This window comes from Mustela nigripes, chromosome 5 (assembly GCF_022355385.1).
Source record: "Mustela nigripes isolate SB6536 chromosome 5, MUSNIG.SB6536, whole genome shotgun sequence".
NCBI classification, from domain to species: Eukaryota; Metazoa; Chordata; class Mammalia; order Carnivora; family Mustelidae; genus Mustela; species Mustela nigripes.
In genome coordinates this window covers 30,636,488-30,642,455 of record NC_081561.1, presented here as the reverse complement: position 1 = coordinate 30,642,455, position 5,968 = coordinate 30,636,488, and the positions used below count along the sequence as shown (strand labels likewise).

At 46.0% G+C, this 5,968-nt stretch overlaps 1 long non-coding RNA gene across 1 annotated transcript; it reads right to left on the bottom strand.

The window, feature by feature from the left end:
* Positions 1-242: 242 nt before the first annotated feature.
* On the bottom strand, positions 243-3,340 carry LOC132017860 (uncharacterized). Its single transcript, XR_009404409.1, has 2 exons — positions 2,958-3,340; positions 243-2,505 (listed from the first exon to the last, which is right to left on the bottom strand). It is a non-coding gene; the product is annotated as an uncharacterized LOC132017860 (long non-coding RNA).
* Positions 3,341-5,968: the final 2,628 nt, after the last annotated feature.

Here is a 5,968-nt window from a genome sequence, read left to right as displayed (position 1 = left end):
AGGCTTCAGAATAACAATAAATAACTTTTGCCAACAGAAAGTCGGGAAAATAAAGCCCATATCCATCTCTGGAAAAGAAACATTTCCAGTTAAATATTACTTTAAAAAAAGTTTTATGTTTAATACTTTTATTTACCCAAATCTGTATTATATTATTTTGATCAATTATCTCTAATAACTGATAATTAATTAATTAATTTCTAATTAATATCTTAATTCATCAGCCTTTTCAAACACTTAGATCAGGAAATAAATTTATTTTAAGAACATACTTTGTTGCAAAGAAGCATACTAGATGGATCAAGAAAAGATTTCCAAGACCAAAAATACATTACACTAGAATGTCAGGCCAGGGTTGAGAAAAAAAATTCAAAAGGGGAGGAAAATGAAAATATAAATTCAAAAGAAAAAAAAATCAATGTGATATTTCCAACTGTTAAGGAAGAAATTGTGTATTTTAAATATTAGTGTTGGGTGTCAACACATTATGGTAATTAGATTCCACTGGACATGTGACAAGGTGATTAAAAGTTTTATTTAAATGTGTTACTATAGGGGCGCCTGGGTGACTCAGTAGGTTAAGTCTCTGCCTTTGGCTCAGGTCACGATCTCAGGGTCCTGGTCGAGCCTGGAACCCGGGTTCTCTGCTCAGCAGGGAAGCTGCTTCCGTCTCTCTCTGCCTGCCTCTCTGCCTACCTGTGATCTGTCAAATAAATAAATAAAATCTTTAAAAATGTATTAATTTATGTGGTATGTTGGAAATTATATTCTTTGCAACACTTTGGATCCATGTTGAGAGTTTCAGGTCTACCTAAGCCTGTGGGATGAGGCATATATTTTGCAGCTCTCTCCAGGGAGACCACTGAGCTACTATTCCCCCTTCCTGTGTTCTCCCAGTTGGAAATGGACAAACACTTGGAAGAGAGAACCTATAGGTGTCTGTAGAGACATGAAGGAGTGGACAGTTTTTTCAGTTCTCTGCCAAAAAGCCCTCTCAAACTGAGAAGGAAACATGAATGAAAAAGATACACTAGTCTCAAAGTCCTTGGCATTCTGGAAAACCTGCCCCAAGCCCCAAATTACCAAACACCAAAGCTCCCTTTTATAGAGTAAGTCTTTAATTTTTAGCGACTCTTGCCCCACTGCCAAGACCCAATTTTTCCTCTCCCTCACAATTTCCATTCCTCCCCCTTATTTATTGAAGATGAGCATATTATGCCAGGAGAGAAAAACGACCTGTGTGAGGCCAGCGGGGAAGTGGGAGTTAGGAGGTTGTAGAGCAAACCACTGGTCTTATACTTTAAGTGGTATAAATATTTAAATGCCAGAGCCAGAGCAAAATTGGGAAACAATGCAGAAAAAGAGATGCAAGTCCCTGGCATTAGGCGACTGCAGTCCTAGAAGTATGTCCTGAAGCAGTGGTTTTCCTTTAATGAGCCCTATGTCTGGGGACCGCATCAAGTGTCTTGGACTCCAAATTTGCTCCTCGTATTTGCCTATGGTAGTTATCCCTTTTGATGACCTAATCACGTCACTGTGTAGCACCATTTACTCATGCATGCTCACTTAGAGTTTTGTTTGTTCATTTATTTATTATTTTTTAAAGATTTTATTTATTTAAGAGAGAGAGCAAATAAATAAATATGGGGAGGAGGGGCAGAAGCAGAGGGAGAGGGAGAAGCAGACCCCCACCAAGCAAGGAGCCAGACTTGGGGCTCGATCCCATGACCCTGAGATCATGACCTGAGCGGAAGGTAGACACTTAACCTACTGAGCCATCCAGGTGCCCGGTTTATTTGTTTTTAATCAACTCTCGGACCTGGTTTCCTCCCACTGAGTCCCAGAGGAAAATTTGGGGAAATGCAAGGAGAAAGTTCTTGAAGTGGATCTCTTAGATAAAGGGTAATCGTTTCTCAAGTGCCTGGGTGCCCTTCTGGTCACTCTTGGAGCTCCTGGGTCAGTTTCCCTGTCCATGTTAAGAAGTAGGGGGAGATCCGAATGCAGGCCAGGCCTGTGGAGCTCAGCCCACAGGGGCTGGCCATCCCTGGAGCTTGTTGTTGGATACAGGGACTCCCAGAAAACACGTAGTGCAGATTTTGCAGTTCTCCATCTTGACTGCTTCTCAGACTGACCATCAGGATGAGTTTTCACCAGCGTCTTGCCACACCTCCTCCAATCCAAGCAGCAGCAGGAACTCACTTGCATGTGCTGACCCCCACGCAGTGGTTTCTTGGCCACACTGTCTGCCCGCCAGGCCGACTTGCCTTATTCCCCAAGGGTACACTCTGTTCCAGCCTCTCTAGCACATCTGTGAGTCTCCCTAGCGTACCAGTGGCGGCTATTGTGAACCTCACCTTTTCAGTGTGGGAAACCCACAAGCCAAGCTGAAGAGGCCTGGTAATTTCACTGGCTTTTACTCAAACTTTGCATCTATATTATTCAAAGTCCTCTCCAATGACCAGAGCACCCTGCACAAATAGGCCAGCATTTATGTCCACGATGATCCTAAGGAGGTAAGAAAGGAAGAGGAGAGGGTTGACACTTCTCTCTAGGCTGGAACCCCGGTCATGCTTAAGGCACCTTGCACAGTGCCTGAGTTCCCTGGTCTTAGAAGAGTTTGCCTTTCCCACTTGTCCCTGGGAAACCTGTCTTAGTCTGGGGGATGCGGCCTGAGGCCCAGAGGGTTGTGTGTGACAGAAGGCTGTGGCACAATCGCAGGGCCCCTCACATCGAAGGGGACGAGTTACATACCCGGAGAAAACGTGATGAGAACTGAAGGAACAAGTCTACGACTCCAGGTATTCCCCAGGGGCCCTCCCCAAGGGCCTGGATCCTTTCACCGACCCCGCGAGAACAAGAGCCCTCCCACACCTCCTGCCTGTAGAGGTTCTAAGGGTCTGGGCAGATACCCCTCCTCTCCCGTCGGGGACAAGACCCATTCTCCCCGCTCACCCTACCTTACTCCAAGGCGCCGCGGAGAGAACCGGAGAGAAACCCAGAAGTCCCTACCCCTTCCACAGTACCCAGCCGGGTGATGCCTGGGGGTCACGGTTACCTCCCCAAACCTCATCCTGCCTTAGCGTCACTTGCGCGTTCTTCAGGTATTTGCAGAGCCACGGGATGCCCTCTTCATCCAGGCAGGCGCTCAGGGACAATAAGGGACCTCCCATGGAGCCTCGGGCTTCCAGCTGCAGGGACCGCTACGGTCCGGGTCTTCCGCACTGGCGTTTCAGGGGGGGCCATCCGAGGAGCTGAGAAGCTGGGCCAGCCAGCTGTCCCCCGCGGGGGCAGATGCCGGACGGGGGAGTTCTAGGCAAGCGCGTCCCGGGGCACGCAGGGCGCCCCGGCTCCGCCCACCTCAGGCCCTAGCTATGATTGGCTCCACGAACGTCAATCAGAGCTTGGCGCGGTGGGGGCGGGGGAAGTGCTGAGGCCCCCGGCTGCTTAAAGCCCCGGGGGTTATTCACATTTTCGCCGGAGCTGCCGCTTCTCCAGGCGCCCTACGGCAGTCCAGCGGTGACCTCAGTCACCAACCCCGAGGTTCTCCCAGCTTGTGTGCGCTGTTCCTGCTCCCACGACCGTGATCCCGGTACACTGCTTCGCCCCCTTGCGGTCTCAGTTTCTAGGCTCCGTCCCCCACCTCCCTGGGCGCCGGGCAGCCCGGTCAGGGATCCGCGGCCGAGAAACTCTCTGGCCTGGGAGTCCGGGTGTGGCTGCTGTGCCCGAGACCTGACTCCCACCCCTCCGGGTCCTGAGCGGCGGCTGCGCAGCAAATTAGTGCCCGCACGGAGGGAAGGGGGTGCCCAGGGCGAGGGAGGGAGAGAGCTGGAGAGGAAGAGGCGGCAGAGTGGGGTAAGGGGCAGAGGACAGAGTGGGAAGAGGGCGGAGGAGAAGGTTGATGGGGAGGAGGAGTATTAGCAACGAAAGCTCTTTCTTCTCTTGGTCCCACTCCTGTGGCTTCTCACCTCAGCTCCCCTCTGCTGGTGAGAATACAGCAGGGGGATTTCAGGGAAGGTTCTCGGGCTGTGCTGAGGCTTGACACAGGGACTTCGCATCTAAGTCCACTTAGCTGAACTGCTAAATGCTAAACTTGACTAATCCTGGCATCTTTCCCATTGGCAGGTGGAAAAGAGGAACATCATCTGTTCCTGAGAAGAATAACTTGAAACCGCAGGTACCGTGCATGTGGAGATGTGGGGTCCTGGGAATCTCCAGCACTGGTCACACTCCTAATTCCACTTCCAAACCTCATTCACGACCCTGAATGGAATAAGTAATATATAAATACATAATAAAGTGTATATATTTATATAAAACATTTTTATTTATAAACATAATGCATAGTAATGTAAAATAGAAAAATTTTGAACTATATATATGGAATAAAATAAAATAGGACAATGTTCAATGCTGATTACCTTGCTAAATGATCATTAGATTTAAGATGGAATTGAATAAAATGGAAAAGAAAATGCCAGCCTGCATCACAGGCAATGAACATAACTATAGTTTCATGTAACATTTGTTTCTATTAAATATTTGTGCTTATGTTTGTGTGTTAGCAAAAACTACAAAATATTTTGAAAAACACTGATCTTTCTCTTAGAACTGAATTGCTGGTGCCTTTGCTTACAAAGTAACCCAAGGCCTTCTCCCTGTGAGCTCTGCACTCCACCACCACCAACCCCCTGCCCCCACACCCCTTAGACTCATCTATAAGGAAAAGAACCCTAAGGCAAAGAATGAGTTTTCTTTAGGGTGTGGTGGGTGATAGAAAGGAACTTTGCTCTTTCTTTCTGAAAATAGCCCTTGGTTGGGGGTACCACACAATGATCTACTCATCATTTTTCAGTTACACTGAATCCTTTTTCCAGCAGAAAAAATGGAATTGACTGTTGAATATCTTCCTATAAAGGAAATGCAAGCCTTCATGGCTCTACCAGTAAGTTGCAGTGAACACTCAAAGGAAACAATAATTCTAATCCTACAGAGGTCTTTACAGAATATAAGAAGAAGATATATCCCTTCCTCATTTTATAAGGCTACGATAACCTTTATACTAAACACTTGACAGAGACCCTACAAGAAAGGAAAATTGTAAGTCAATGTCACCCATGAATATAGATTAAAAATAAATCCTAAACACGCAGTTCACATGGATTCTCACACAGGAAAAATAAATCTCACACTCAAATAAAAGAGGAAATCATTAATTTTTTGGGAAAGCTGCAGGTCATACAGTGGCACTTGCCTTCCAAGGAAAAGAAAGGAGAAAAAAGAAAGGAGAAAATGCAGACATCTAGAAGAGACAAAAATATCACAGATCTTCCATACGTTTCTTTTAAAAAATATCTTGGGGTGATGGGTTGTGGATCTCTGTTACTGCAAAAAGCAACACAGAACCTCTGTGTTCTGCATTGGGTACTTAAACCCAGCTGGGTTATTCTTAGTGCTCTCCATGGAGATTGTCTCCATTTTAGCCTCATTTTTCTTTTTTGTAATTTTTTAAAGTTTAAAAAATTTTTTAAAAAAGATTTTATTTATTTGAGAGAGAGAGCACACACAAGCCAGAGAAGAGGCAGGAGGGAGAAGTAGACTTCTTGTTGAGCAAGGAGTTCAGGTGAGGCTTGGGGCTCAATGCCAGGACCCTGAGATCACAACCCGAGCAGAAGACAGATGCTTAACAACTGAGCCATCCAGGCACCCCTTAGCCTCATTTTTCTCAAAGAATCACTTACTTCGAATTGTATGAAATTATAACTCTATCAACGTAGGAAAACGAATGATAGAACATAATACAGAAATAACAACATTCTACTCTATCAGTTTTTGAAATATGGCCTCTGGATCAGCAGGTTCAGCATCACCTGGAAATGTATTAAAATGCAAAATCTCAGGTCTAAACCCAGACCTAGCCCTGAATTAGAAATTGTGGATGGGGGGATTCCAGGAATCTCCATTTTAACAA